The 16,176-nt window shown below is 43.7% G+C and overlaps 3 non-coding genes across 3 annotated transcripts; all 3 read right to left on the bottom strand.

Annotated features, from left to right (window-relative positions):
- Window positions 1-3,878: 3,878 nt before the first annotated feature.
- On the bottom strand, window positions 3,879-3,950 carry TRNAC-GCA (transfer RNA cysteine (anticodon GCA)). Its single transcript has one exon. It is a non-coding gene; the product is annotated as a tRNA-Cys (tRNA).
- Window positions 3,951-8,210: 4,260 nt separating this feature from the next.
- TRNAC-GCA (transfer RNA cysteine (anticodon GCA)) lies at window positions 8,211-8,282 on the bottom strand. Its single transcript has one exon. It is a non-coding gene; the product is annotated as a tRNA-Cys (tRNA).
- Window positions 8,283-9,294: 1,012 nt separating this feature from the next.
- Window positions 9,295-9,366, bottom strand: TRNAC-GCA (transfer RNA cysteine (anticodon GCA)). The gene has a single exon. It is a non-coding gene; the product is annotated as a tRNA-Cys (tRNA).
- Between the last annotated feature and the right edge of the window lie 6,810 nt (window positions 9,367-16,176).

Raw genomic sequence — 16,176 nt, 5'->3', positions numbered from 1 at the left:
TCGGTATTTGGAAGGTACACCCAAACACCCCTTTCGAATACCTTCCATTTAATACATCAGAAAAAGCCATTATGCGTTTGCAAATGGCCTGATTCTTCAGACCAGCCTTCTTGCAACTGCAATGATAGTTCGTACATCTTGCACGTAGGCAGAGCTTTTAAGGAGAAATTAAATAGTTCCTATGTTGCACAAAAATGAAGTGCTTCAAACAAACACATACTTTGCATGCACAGAGAAGAGGTGGAATATATGTAAGACTGGAGACACAGGTGAAATGAGAAATAGATTGACTGCTTCGCTGCCAAGTTTTATACGCCATTTCTTCAGTGCAATACAAGAAAGCACCAAACAGTATAACAAAGTTGTCAATTGCTTTCATAGTCCATTCCCTTTGTTTAGTGCTGTGAAAGGAAGAGCCAAATTACAAAATTGATCAATGATGTTTCAGAAATTTCCCAAAGGGAATAACAAGCAGAGTGTTAAAAACTGCATTTACTCACAGGTTTTGAGCAGGAAACACTGAAATGCTATTAAAGTGCAATATCCAAGGGAACACTGACTCTGTCAAAGATGATCCAAATGGAATTGATGAAAAGTCCCAATTACAAACAACAGAATCAAAATAGGGTGAGGGGACACCCGGATTTGAACCAGGGACCTCTTGATCTGCAGTGAAATGCTCTACCACTGAGCTATATCCCCAGCTTTTCAGTAAAATCAGAATGACAAAATATCAGTACATCATGAAAGAGTGTGAGGATCATACCAAGTTGTGCCAGAAAGTACAACCTTGAAACTGTGGAACAGGAGAAGTAGTCCTTAATATTATTTATTAAAGGAAAACTGGATCATTTAAAAACAGATTTATTTGTTTCATTGTTATTTTATTTGAATAGGCAGTGGTACATAGGACCAATGCCTCTACATACAATGATTATTTTGAAACATTCTTAAAGGGGAAGAGGTTTTTACGGGACACCTTATCATTTGAGGATTGGTTAACACAATCACTGAGATGGTGATGAAGTATGATTGTTTTGGTCCAAATTATGGTGGAAAAACATTTCTAGGTACCACTACAATTCGGTATTTGGAAGGCACACCCAAACACCCCTTTCGAATACCTTCCATTTAATACATCAGAAAAAGCCATTATGCGTTTGCAAATGGCCTGATTCTTCAGACCAGCCTTCTTGCAACTGCAATGATAGTTCGTACATCTTGCACGTAGGCAGAGCTTTTAAGGAGAAATTAAATAGTTCCTACGTTGCACAAAAATGAAGTGCTTCAAACAAACACATACTTTGCATGCACAGAGAAGAGGTGGAATATATGTAAGACTGAAGACAGAGGTGAAATGAGAAATAGATTGACTGCTTCGCTGCCAAGTTTTATACGCCATTTCTTCAGTGCAATACAAGAAAGCACCAAACAGTATAACAAAGTTGTCAATTGGTTTCATAGTCCATTCCCTTTGTTTAGTGCTATGAAAGGAAGAGCCGAATTCCAAAATTGATCAATGATGTTTCAGAAATTTCCCAAAGGGAATAACAAGCCGAGTGTTAAAAACTGCATTTACTCACAGGTTTTGAGCAGGAAACACTGAAATGCTATTAAAGTTCAATATCCAAGGGAACACTGACTCTGTTAAAGATGATCCAAATGGAATTGATGAAAAGTCCCAATTACAAACAACAGAATCAAAATAGGGTGAGGGGACTCCCGGATTTGAACCAGGGACCTCTTGATCTGCAGTTAAATGCTCTACCACTGAGCTACATCCCCAGCTTGTCAGGAAAATCAGAATGACAAATTATCAGTACATCATGAAAGAGTGAGTGGATCATACTAAGTTGTTCCGGAAAGTACAACCTTGAAACTGTGGAACAGGAGAAATAGTCCTTAATATTATTGATTAAAGGAAAACTGGATCATTTAAAAACAGATTTATTTGTTTCATTGTTATTTTATTTGAATAGGCAGTGGTACATAGGACCAATGCCTCTACATACAATGATTGTTTTGAAACATTCTTAAAGGGGAAGAGGTTTTTACGGGACACCTTATCATTTGAGGATTGGTTACCACAATCACGGAGATGGTGATGAAGTATGATTGTTTTGGGCCAAATTATGGTGGAAAAATATTTCTACGTACCACTACAATTCGGTATTTGGAAGGTACACCCAAACACCCCTTTCGAATACCTTCCATTTAATACATCAGAAAAAGCCATTTTGCGTTTGCAAATGGCCTGATTCTTCAGACCAGCCTTCTTGCAACTGCAATGATAGTTCGTACATCTTGCACGTAGGCAGAGCTTTTAAGGAGAAATTAAATAGTTCCTATGTTGCACAAAAATGAAGTGCTTCAAACAAACACATACTTTTCATGCACAGAGAAGAGGTGGAATATATGTAAGACTGGAGACACAGGTGAAATGAGAAATAGATTGACTGCTTCGCTGCCAAGTTTTATACGCCATTTCTTCAGTGCAATACAAGAAAGCACCAAACAGTATAACAAAGTTGTCAATTGCTTTCATAGTCCATTCCCTTTGTTTAGTGCTGTGAAAGGAAGAGCCAAATTACAAAATTGATCAATGATGTTTCAGAAATTTCCCAAAGGGAATAACAAGCAGAGTGTTAAAAACTGCATTTACTCACAGGTTTTGAGCAGGAAACACTGAAATGCAATTAAAGTGCAATATCCTAGGGAACACTGACTCTGTCAAAGATGATCCAAATGGAATTGATGAAAAGTCCCAATTACAAACAACAGAATCAAAATAGGGTGAGGGGACACCCGGATTTGAACCAGGGACCTCTTGATCTGCAGTGAAATGCTCTACCACTGAGCTATATCCCCAGCTTTTCAGTAAAATCAGAATGACAAAATATCAGTACATCATGAAAGAGTGTGAGGATCATACCAAGTTGTGCCAGAAAGTACAACCTTGAAACTGTGGAACAGGAGAAGTAGTCCTTAATATTATTTATTAAAGGAAAACTGGATCATTTAAAAACAGATGTATTTGTTTCATTGTTATTTTATTTGAATAGGCAGTGGTACATAGGACCAATGCCTCTACATACAATGATTATTTTGAAACATTCTTAAAGGGGAAGAGGTTTTTACGGGACACCTTATCATTTGAGGATTGGTTACCACAATCACTGAGATGGTGATGAAGTATGATTGTTTTGGGCCAAATTATGGTGGAAAAACATTTCTACGTACCACTACAATTCGGTATTTGGAAGGTACACCCAAAACCCCTTTCAAATACCTTCCATTTAATACATCAGAAAAAGCCATTTTGCGTTTGCAAATGGCCTGATTCTTCAGACCAGCCTTCTTGCAACTGCAATGATAGTTCGTACATCTTGCACGTAGGCAGAGCTTTTAAGGAGAAATTAAATAGTTCCTACGTTGCACAAAAATGAAGTGCTTCAAACAAACACATACTTTGCATGCACAGAGAAGAGGTGGAATATATGTAAGACTGGAGACACAGGTGAAATGAGAAATAGATTGACTGCTTCGCTGCCAAGTTTTATACGCCATTTCGTCAGTGCAATACAAGAAAGCACCAAACAGTATAACAAAGTTGTCAATTGCTTTCATAGTCCATTCCCTTTGTTTAGTGCTGTGAAAGGAAGAGCCAAATTACAAAATTGATCAATGATGTTTCAGAAATTTCCCAAAGGGAATAACAAGCAGAGTGTTAAAAACTGCATTTACTCACAGGTTTTGAGCAGGAAACACTGAAATGCTATTAAAGTGCAATATCCAAGGGAACACTGACTCTGTCAAAGATGATCCAAATGGAATTGATGAAAAGTCCCAATTATAAACAACAGAATCAAAATAGGGTGAGGGGACACCCGGATTTGAACCAGGGACCTCTTGATCTGCAGTCAAAAGCTCTACCACTGAGCTATATCCCCAGCTTTTCAGTAAAATCAGAATGACAAAATATCAGTACATCATGAAAGAGTGTTAGGATCATACTAAGTTGTGCCAGAAAGTACAACCTTGAAACTGTGGAACAGGAGAAGTAGTCCTTAATATTATTTATTAAAGGAAAACTGGATCATTTAAAAAACAGATGTATTTGTTTCATTGTTATTTTATTTGAATAGGCAGTGGTACATAGGATCAATGCCTCTACATACAATGATTGTTTTGAAACATTCTTAAAGGGGAAGAGGTTTTTACGGGACACCTTATCATTTGAGGATTGGTTAACACAATCACTGAGATGGTGATGAAGTATGATTGTTTTGGTCCAAATTATGGTGGAAAAACATTTCTAGGTACCACTACAATTCGGTATTTGGAAGGCACACCCAAACACCCCTTTCGAATACCTTCCATTTAATACATCAGAAAAAGCCATTATGCGTTTGCAAATGGCCTGATTCTTCAGACCAGCCTTCTTGCAACTGCAATGATAGTTCGTACATCTTGCACGTAGGCAGAGCTTTTAAGGAGAAATTAAATAGTTCCTACGTTGCACAAAAATGAAGTGCTTCAAACAAACACATACTTTGCATGCACAGAGAAGAGGTGGAATATATGTAAGACTGAAGACAGAGGTGAAATGAGAAATAGATTGAATGCTTCGCTGCCAAGTTTTATACGCCATTTCTTCAGTGCAATACAAGAAAGCACCAAACAGTATAACAAAGTTGTCAATTGGTTTCATAGTCCATTCCCTTTGTTTAGTGCTATGAAAGGAAGAGCCAAATTCCAAAATTGATCAATGATGTTTCAGAAATTTCCCAAAGGGAATAACAAGCCGAGTGTTAAAAACTGCATTTACTCACAGGTTTTGAGCAGGAAACACTGAAATGCTATTAAAGTGCAATATCCAAGGGAACACTGACTCTGTCAAAGATGATCCAAATGGAATTGATGAAAAGTCCCAATTACAAACAACAGAATCAAAATAGGGTTAGGGGACACCCGGATTTGAACCAGGGACCTCTTGATCTGCAGTCCATTGCTTTTCCTCTGAGCTATATCCCCAGCTTTTTGGTAAAATCAGAATGACAAAATATGAGTACATCATGAAAGAGTGTGAGGATCATACTAAGTGGTGCCAGAAAGTACAACCTTGAAACTGTGGAACAGGAGAAGTAGTCCTTAATATTATTTATTAAAGGAAAACAGGATCATTTAAAAAACAGATATATTTGTTTAATTGTTATTTTATTTGAATAGGCAGTGGTACATAGAACCAATGCCTCTACATACAATGATTATTTTGAAACATTCTTAAAGAAGAAGAGGTTTTTATGGGACACCTTATCATTTGAGGATTGGTTACCACAATCACAGAGATGGTGATGAAGTATGATTGTTTTGGGCCAAATTATGGTGGAAAAACATTTCTACGTACCACTACAATTCGGTATTTGGAAGGTACACCCAAACACCCCTTTCGAATACCTTCCATTTAATACATCAGAAAAAGCCATTTTGCGTTTGCAAATGGCCTGATTCTTCAGACCAGCCTTCTTGCAACTGCAATGATAGTTCGTACATCTTGCACGTAGGCAGAGCTTTTAAGGAGAAATTAAATAGTTCCTATGTTGCACAAAAATGAAGTGCTTCAAACAAACACATACTTTGCATGCACAGAGAAGAGGTGGAATATATGTAAGACTGGAGACACAGGTGAAATGAGAAATAGATTGACTGCTTCGCTGCCAAGTTTTATACGCCATTTCTTCAGTGCAATACAAGAAAGCACCAAACAGTATAACAAAGTTGTCAATTGCTTTCATAGTCCATTCCCTTTGTTTAGTGCTGTGAAAGGAAGAGCCAAATTACAAAATTGATCAATGATGTTTCAGAAATTTCCCAAAGGGAATAACAAGCAGAGTGTTAAAAACTGCATTTACTCACAGGTTTTGAGCAGGAAACACTGAAATGCTATTAAAGTGCAATATCCTAGGGAACACTGACTCTGTCAAAGATGATCCAAATGGAATTGATGAAAAGTCCCAATTACAAACAACAGAATCAAAATAGGGTGAGGGGACACCCGGATTTGAACCAGGGACCTCTTGATCTGCAGTGAAATGCTCTACCACTGAGCTATATCCCCAGCTTTTCAGTAAAATCAGAATGACAAAATATCAGTACATCATGAAAGAGTGTGAGGATCATACCAAGTTGTGCCAGAAAGTACAACCTTGAAACTGTGGAACAGGAGAAGCAGTCCTTAATATTATTTATTAAAGGAAAACTGGATCATTTAAAAACAGATGTATTTGTTTCATTGTTATTTTATTTGAATAGGCAGTGGTACATAGGACCAATGCCTCTACATACAATGATTATTTTGAAACATTCTTAAAGGGGAAGAGGTTTTTACGGGACACCTTATCATTTGAGGATTGGTTACCACAATCACTGAGATGGTGATGAAGTATGATTGTTTTGGGCCAAATTATGGTGGAAAAACATTTCTACGTACCACTACAATTCGGTATTTGGAAGGTACACCCAAACACCCCTTTCGAATACCTTCCATTTAATACATCAGAAAAAGCCATTTTGCGTTTGCAAATGGCCTGATTCTTCAGACCAGCCTTCTTGCAACTGCAATGATAGTTCGTATATCTTGCTCGTAGGCAGAGCTTTTAAGGAGAAATTAAATAGTTCCTACGTTGCACAAAAATGAAGTGCTTCAAACAAACACATACTTTGCATGCACAGAGAAGAGGTGGAATATATGTAAGACTGAAGACACAGGTGAAATGAGAAATAGATTGACTGCTTCGCTGCCAAGTTTTATACGCCATTTCTTCAGTGCAATACAAGAAAGCACCAAACAGTATAACAAAGTTGTCAATTGGTTTCATAGTCCATTCCCTTTGTTTATGCTGTAAAAGGAAGAGCCGAATTCCAAAATTGATCAATGATGTTTCAGAAATTTCCCAAAGGGAATAACAAGCCGAGTGTTAAAAACTGCATTTACTCACAGGTTTTGAGATGCAAACACTGTAATGCCATTAAAGTGCAATATCCAAGGGAACACTGACTCTGTCAAAGATGATCCAAATGGAATTGATGGAAAGTCAAAATTACAAACAACAGAATCAAAATAGGGTGAGGGGACACCAGGATTTGAACCAGGGACCTGTTGATCTGCAGTCAAATGCTCTACCACTGAGCTATATCCCCAGCTTTTCAGTAAAATCAGAATGAAAAAATATCAGTACATCATGAAAGAGTGAGAGGATCATACTAAGTTGTTCCGGAAAGTACAACCTTGAAACTGTGGAACAGGAGAAGTAGTCCTTAATATTATTTATTAAAGGAAAACTGGATCATTTAAAAAACAGATATTTGTTTCATTGTTATTTTATTTGAATAGGCAGTGGTACATAGGACCAATGCCTCTACATACAATGATTGTTTTGAAACATTCTTAAAGGGGAAGAGGTTTTTACGGGACACCTTATCATTTGAGGATTGGTTACCACAATCACTGAGATGGTGATGAAGTATGATTGTTTTGGGCCAAATTATGGTGGAAAAACATTTCTACGTACCACTACAATTCGGTATTTGGAAGGTACACCCAAACACCCCTTTCGAATACCTTCCATTTAATACATCAGATAAAGCCATTTTGCGTTTGCAAATGGCCTGATTCTTCAGACCAGCCTTCTTGCAACTGCAATGATAGTTCGTACATCTTGCACGTAGGCAGAGCTTTTAAGGAGAAATTAAATAGTTCCTACGTTGCACAAAAATGAAGTGCTTCAAACAAACACATACTTTGCATGCACAGAGAAGAGGTGGAATATATGTAAGACTGAAGACACAGGTGAAATGAGAAATAGATTGACTGCTTCGCTGCCAAGTTTTATACGCCATTTCTTCAGTGCAATACAAGAAAGCACCAAACAGTATAACAAAGTTGTCAATTGGTTTAATAGTCTATTCCCTTTGTTTAGTGCTGTGAAAGGAAGAGCCGAATTCCAAAATTGATCAATGATGTTTCAGAAATTTCCCAAAGGGAATAACAAGCCGACTGTTAAAAACTGCATTCACTCACAGGTTTTGAGCAGGAAACACTGAAATGCTATTAAAGTGCAATATCCAAGGGAACACTGACTCTGTCAATGATGATCCAAATAGAATTGATGAAAAGTCCCAATTACAAACAACAGAATCAAAATAGGGTGAGAGGACACCCGGATTTGAACCAGGGACCTCTTGATCTGCAGTCAAATGCTCTACCACTGAGCTATATCCCCAGATTTTCAGTAAAATCAGAATGACAAAATATCAGTACATCATGAAAGAGTGTGAGTATCATACTAAGTTGTGCCAGAAAGTACAACCTTGAAACTGTGGAACAGGAGAATTAGTCCTTAATATTATTTATTAAAGGAAAACTGGATCATTTAAAAAACAGATTTATTTGTTTCATTGTTATTTTATTTGAATAGGCAGTGGTACATAGGACCAATGCCTCTACATACAATGATTGTTTTGAAACATTCTTAAAGGGGAAGAGGTTTTTACGGGACACCTTATCATTTGAGGATTGGTTACCACAATCACAGAGATGATGATGAAGTATGTTTGTTTTGGGCCAAATTATGGTGGAAAAACATTTCTACGTACCACTACAATTCGGTATTTGGAAGGTACACGCAAACACCCCTTTCGAATACCTTCCATTTAATATTTCAGAAAAAGCCATTTTGCGTTTGCAAATGGCCTGATTCTTCAGACCAGCCTTCTTGCAACTGCAATGATAGTTCGTACATCTTGCACGTAGGCAGAGCTTTTAAGGAGAAATTAAATAGTTCCTACGTTGCACAAAAATGAAGTGCTTCAAACAAACACATACTTTGCATGCACAGAGAAGAGGTGGAATATATGTAAGACAAAAGACACAGGTGAAATGAGAAATAGATTGACTGCTTCGCTGCCAAGTTTTATACGCCATTTCTTAAGTGCAATACAAGAAAGCACAAAACAGTATAACAAAGTTGTCAATTGATTTCATAGTCCATTCCCTTTGTTTAGTGCTGTGAAAGGAAGAGCCGAATTCCAAAATTGATCAATGATGTTTCAGAAATTTCCCAAAGGGAATAACAAGCCGACTGTTAAAAACTACATTCACTCACAGGTTTTGAGCAGGAAACAGTGAAATGCTATTAAAGTGCAATATCCAAGGGAACACTGACTCTGTCAAAGATGATCCAAATAGAATTGATGAAAAGTCCCAATTACAAACAACAGAATCAAAATAGGGTGAGAGGACACCCGGATTTGAACCAGGGACCTCTTGATCTGCAGTCAAAAGCTCTACCACTGAGCTATATCCCCAGCTTTGCAGTAAAATCAGAATGACAAAATATCAGTACATCATGAAAGAGTGTTAGGATCATACTAAGTTGTGCCAGTCAGTACAACCTTGAAACTGTGGAACAGGAGAAGTAGTCCTTAATATTATTTATTAAAGGAAAACTGGATCATTTAAAAAACAGATGTATTTGTTTCATTGTTATTTTATTTGAATAGGCAGTGGTACATAGGACCAATGCCTCTACATACAATGATTGTTTTGAAACATTCTTAAAGGGGAAGAGGTTTTTACGGGACACCTTATCATATGGCCAGGATGCCCGCCACCCCCTCCCAACATACATCCCCAAGGATGGGAAGTCGGACAATCGTTGAACTTTTGGAAGACGGGAGGGAGTCACCCTCCCGGCCGTATTTATTAAAATATGAAACAAAATGTAAAACATTAAATTAAAAGTTTCATCATTATGCATTATGTACAATTTGACATTTATCACATTTCGATGCAGTCATGTACTTTTGGCTAACATCCAGAAAATGCATACACTCTAATTCAAATTGTACATCCTAGCATTAAGGGCCAATGGCAAGGTCTTAACCGGTGTCAGATCCCTACTACCAAACTCCCGCCCTCACCGTGTGAGCGGCGCATGCGCAGAGGGCTCTACCCTCATTGCCAACTGTAACTTCCCCTGTCGTGGTGGGGGCCCCCTTTCTACTCGACGCCATCTTAACGGTCGTCCGAGTTCCCGTATGAGGTCTCTGTAGGAAGGACAGCATGGACTCTCCCCCCCACCCCATACTCTCTATCCGCCGTCGCGGATATCCGGCCCCGGGAAATTAGTCAGGAGGGGCATTTAAGCGCCTCTCCCCCTGGGAGGGGCCCATGGCCATCTCCCCCTAGGCGCCCCATCCTTAGTGGGTGCCGCCTCCCCGTGGAAGGGGCCAATGGCCGTCTTCCCCCGGGCGCTCCCATCCATTGTGTGTGGCGCCCCACTCTAGGGACCTTTAAATTCCTGCTCACCGATCATGACCTTACCGCCCGACAAATAAATACAACAGTTGTTTACCTACTAAAAAGAAAAAAAAACATTCCACATCATCTTACTGCTATTACTGATCATTCCTGCAAGAAGAAATTTCTCCAATGCAAACCATATTTACATTCTCAACATTCCTTTATTCACTCTACCAAGGGAAAGGAAAGGCCTATATTTTCATCACTCAGAAAACTTTATTTTCTCCAAACATTTGCTATCAGGGGCTGGTGGGTGGGTCAAAATTGCTGCTTTTTCCGTCGAGGGCTCACGAGCAACGAGTGGGTGCAGCCTTCCGATCTGAGGAACAAGAGGACGATCTTCTGGGTTCCCGCTCCTTTATCCTTCTGCGGGAGGGCGTGTACCCGTCCCTGATACGCCTACTGGGCGTGGTCTTCCTTCGAGGTGTCTAGGACAACCCCTCTCGGGCGGGGGAAGGCGCGCTCCGGCTACGCCGCTTTGGGCATAGCAGCCGGGCCACGCCCACCCCGCCCAAAATGGCTTCCCGGGAGGTTCGGGCACCCATCCATACGTTCGGGGGGACCGAGCGGTCGCCCCTTTCCATATGGCCGGGATGCCCGCCACCCCCTCCCAACACACATCCCCAAGGATGGGAAGTCGGACAATCGTTGAACTTTTGGAAGACGGGAGGGAGTCACCCTCCCGGCCGTATTTATTAAAATATGAAACAAAATTTAAAACATTAAATTAAAAGTTTCATCATTATGCATTATGTACAATTTGACATTTATTACATTTCGATGCAGTCATGTACTTTTGGCTAACATCCTGAAAATGCATACACTCTAATTCAAATTGTACATCCTAGCATTAAGGGCCAACGGCAAGGTCTTAACCGCTGTCAGATCCCTACTACCAAACTCCCGCCCTCACCGTGTGAGCGGCGCATGCGCAGAGGGTTCTACCCTCATTGCCAACTGTAACTTCCCTTGTCGTGGTGGGGGCCCCCTTTCTACTCGACGCCATCTTAAGGGTCGTCCGAGTTCCCGTATGAGGTCTCTGTAGGAAGCACAGCGTGGACTCTCCCCCCCACCCCATACTCTCTATCCGCCGTCGCGGATATCCGGCCCCCGGGAAATTAGTCAGGAGGGGCATTTAACCGCCTCCCCCCTGGGAGGGGCCCATGGCCATCTCCCCCTAGGCGCCCCATCCTTAGTGGGTGCCGCCTCCCCGTGGAAGGGGCCAATGGCCGTCTTCCCCCGGGCGCTCCCATCCATTGTGGGTGGCGCCCCACTCTAGGGACCTTTAAATTCCTGCTCACCGATCATGACCTTACCGCCACAGACCGGATAGTTGACCGACTATCCGGTCCCCCCAACTCCTCCTATAGGTCATACTTCCTCAAACCTCTCAGCCATGCAACCAAATCTCCTATTAGTAAATCATTCCCCTCCCTGGACAGGTGAACCCCATCGTACAGATACATATGGTCACCCCGGATACACCCATGAGGAATGACATGCAACTGTGCAGAACGGAACAGTCTATTAATCCTATTATTGACCCGTTTAACTGAATGGTTCAGAGCTGACACCGAAAGGCCCCCCTACCACCTCCTTCTAGGAATCATGTGGGACCAGGCAATCGTGCACCCCGGGACTCTTTTAGCCAACCAGCTAACAGCCGACAAGATTCGTTCAAGTAACACTCATCTACCCAATGTCACCAAATCGTTGCCACCCAGGTGTACTATGACTATAGATGGCGGTGACCTATGCCGCCCTAAAAGTCCCTCGAAAAATGACTCAAATTTGTCAAAAACGAGCCCACCTTTCCCATGGAAAGCCACTCTGAACCCGTATTCCCCAGGTGCGTGAATCGCGTCACCTTCCTTGAATACGTCACCGGCGCGCCTCACGTATGAGTGGCCCACGACCCATACCATCCTCTCCCCAGTCGGTGATCTCTGACCGCTGGTCTCTTGATGTAGGGTCGACCTCCAATTCCGCCCTGCATGGCAGGCCCGCGAAACTGCAAAGTAAACAAAAGACATGTCAATTGATCACTTACAACATGTGCAATCGCACATACCTCTTAAAGCAATTCGAGGACCAACGGCGCAATTGTTTCACTTCCTCGGCACTCTGACCCCTGGCTGTAGCCTCAGTAGCAGCCCCTATCCTAAAGGAGTGGGTCCCAAAATTGCACGGGTCCATGCCCGCGTCAGCGATTGCCAGTGCCAGCACCCTCTGAAACTGAAATCTCGTCAGTGGGGTGCCATCCTTGTGTCGGAGCAAGCTCCCCCCCCAAGCGGCCGCTCTCAGCGCCAAATAGTCTTCCACACACTTCAACGGGCAGACGGGGGACCCTCGCTTGCGCTGTACGACCACACTATCTCCCATAGCCCCCTGGTCGGTCTTGGACCTGGCTATCATGATTACCATCGAATCACCCCTTATCTGGATGTGATCCCTGCACAAACCTCCCTCCATATCTCTCTTGTTCCTTGCGACAAGCTCGCTCACCCTCATGGCCCCATGGAATGCCAATGTGAACGCTGCCCGGAACAGAACTGCTTCGTAATGGGAGGAACACGTCTCGTCCAGCTTTGCTAAAAGCAGAGACAGTCTGTCTAAGCCAATCGGGTGCCTCGTATCTCTCTTGCAACCCTCAAGGCACTGCCAGCCGCGAAGGGCTTTCTTCACCAAAAAAGAACCTGTAGGGTCTTTTATGCCGTGTACCTGGGCCATGAATGAAATGGCCGCCCTATGCCTACCGGCCGTTGCCACTGATCGGCCCTCCCTGTGTAGTGCAACCAGGTACCCCAGGAAGGATTCCTCCTGCCCCCAATGCAGACTCCCCACAGGACCCAAATATGTGCAATAAGAACGAAACGCTCCTTCGTATGCTTTCCTTGTCCTGGGGGCTAGACTCGCTGCCCGAGGTCTTGTAATCCGAGGCACCGATTAGCCACATTGCTTCTGGGAATGGTGCTGCCTCTAAGTCTGCTGTGGGCAGATAACCCCTGAATGCCTGCATACGTGAACGAGAGAGAGCATCAGCCGCATGATTCAGTACACCTGGCACATGTTTCGCCCTGAACAGTACATTCAATCTCATGCACAGCAGCACAATCTCTTTCAACAATCTCAACATCATTTTGCAGCGTGCTGCCTGTCGGTTAATGCACTCTACGACAGTCATATTGTCAGACCAAAACACCACTGAGCGGCCCCTGAAGTCCTCGGCCCATGTCGTCAGAGCAACCCAGATGGGGAATAACTCCAGGAACCCAATGTTACCTGTGAGGCCGTCAGAGTGCCACCAAGTTGGCCATGTTTGTGCCGACCATCGATCACCCAAGATGGCGCCAAAACCCACGCTCCCTGCCGAGTCGGTCCATAGACCCAATTCCTCCGAAGACTCTGGCGGGGAACTCCAGACGACTCTACCGTTGAAGTCTGCCAGAAATGCCAACCAAATACGCATATCCTGGCGAACCTCTCCAGACAGTCTCGTACGGTGGTGAGCCTCTTTGAGACCACCCATAGCCTGCGCGATAGAGCGCGAAAACGGGCGGGCCATAGGAATCACCCTTAAGGCAAAATTAAGCTGACCCACTGTTCGTTGTAACTGGTGCAGGGTCACTTTCTCCCCACCCAGGCATTGCCTCAAGGAAGCCCGGAACTTGGTCACTTTGTCTACTGGTAATCGGAAACACCCCTCCACAGAATCGAGCTCAATACCCAGAAACTCCAGTGAAGTAGATGGTCCAACCGTCTTACCTGGTGCCAATGGGACACCGAATTCATTCATGAGGATGCAGAAATCATACAGCGCCTGTGCGCAATTCATATCATCGGCTGCCCCCAAAAACAGAAAATCATCCAGATAATGCATAACATGTCTATGCCCTGTGGCCTCTGTAAATGCCCATTCCAAAAAACAGCTAAACATCTCAAAATATGCACATGAAATGGAACAACCCATGGGCATGCATTTGTCCATGTAATAATTTCCCTGAAATGCAAAACCTAGCAGGCGCTGATCCTGCGGGTGCACCGGAAGCAACCGGAATGCTGATTCGATATCACATTTCGCCATCAGCGCCCCAGGGCCTAGGTGGCTCAACATGGCCACGGCATCGTCGAACGATGCGTATCGTACCGAACAAACTTCTGGGTCTATGGCATCATTCACCGAGGAACCCCTGGGAGCAGAAAGGTTATGTATGAGTCTAAACTCCCCCGGATCTTTCTTCGGGACAACCCCTAACGGGGAACATATGAAATCGGCCAACGGCGGGCAGGAAAAGGGGCCAGCCACTCGTCCGAAACTGACTTCTTTTGCTATTTTCTTTTCTGCCACGCTTGGGTTGTGCTGTACCGATAACTGGTTTCTACAAAAGGAATTCCCCCGAACTTCCCCCACCAGGATGTGGAAGCCATGTAAGAATCCCTTCCTCAACACCCCAGCGGACACATGATCAGGGTATTTGTTTAACCACGGAATCATAACCATTAGATCAACTGATGTAGGCAATCGGTTACAAAGGTCCACCTCACTCCTGATTAGGTCCTCCTTTTCCACCCGTCCCGCCATTCTTTGATCTACATGCACTTTCCGGGTGTGAGGAATTCCCACAGCCGGCACACACATGCTTAAACTTGCATGTCCCCTGTGGTCTGTTACAATTGCCTCGATTGAAGCCCCAACAGACCCCTCCTTGTCCGCCCTTCCCGCCAACTCTAGGCTGATAGCCCCCACCTGTGCCTGCTCGAAAGGGCACCCCGGGCTTTTGGCGGACAACTCCGGACCCGCTCCCGCCTGGCGAGGACGTACCTGTCGCCCCTGGCAGGAGTTGCTTGTGCCATGACACCGAGTCCAAACAATCCCAAGACAGAGAAGCATCATATTCCTTTGCTTTACGGAACTTCATGTCATAGCCTTTCCATTCTTCCCCCTCATACATTGAATAAAAATCCATAATGCGATTCTGATAGCAAACCAACTCAGTCATAACATCAGGTTTACGTTCCCCCATAACTGCGGTAAATATAGAGAAGGCCTTAACCCAGTTCGTCACTGTCTCTTCCACCCTGAACTCGGCCATCTTGGCGCGCCATACACTAGGGTGCCACAAATCTTTCTGCGTTTTAGCATACTCCATCTCACGATGGTCCGTTAACAATGAAAACATGTTGACATACTTGTCTCCCCATATTAACTCTTTCGTGGCCAAGGGAACGTGCTGTGCAACCTTTTCCCGCCTAGAGGGTATCGAGCCCTCCCCCACCATTGGCAATGCGAGCTTACCCGGATCGGCTATTGTTGTCGCAATCTTCTCTTGACCAGCTGCTGGTACTCCTGGCGCCACCTGTGGGGGAACAAGAGGAACACTCGCTTTCGCGACATCTCTCGATTGCCGCAACTGCTTCATTAACACTCTGGCCTCTTCGGCCGGATCTCCCGGGGTCGCTGTGCCCCCCACCTTTGTTTTAAGCCATGCGGTCAACTGAGCGGCCAATTCTGGGGGCATTTCATCATCCTCGGTCGAGGTGATCACCACTGGGATAGGCTGGCCTAAAACTGGTTCCTGAACCGGGTTACCAGCCGGTACTAGGGGGACGATGGGCGGCACCACTGGTGCCGGGACCCCCCCCCGAGACTGCCCTTTCTTTGACCCGCTTCCCTCTTAACCCGGGAACCACTCCCGGCAAGGCCGGGCCTATTACCTTTTTCGGCTGACCTGGGTCGTTCGTTGTAGCCAATTGCTTCTTTACCTCCGCCAAACCTCTACCGAGCGATTGGACTTGACCGAGCTTTCGGTCCA

The sequence above is a fragment of the Lissotriton helveticus genome, chromosome 1_2 (assembly GCF_964261635.1).
Source record: "Lissotriton helveticus chromosome 1_2, aLisHel1.1, whole genome shotgun sequence".
Classification (NCBI taxonomy): Eukaryota; Metazoa; Chordata; class Amphibia; order Caudata; family Salamandridae; genus Lissotriton; species Lissotriton helveticus.
The sequence above is the reverse complement of the archived record's forward strand: the minus strand, read 5'-3'. Positions and strand labels throughout refer to the sequence as shown.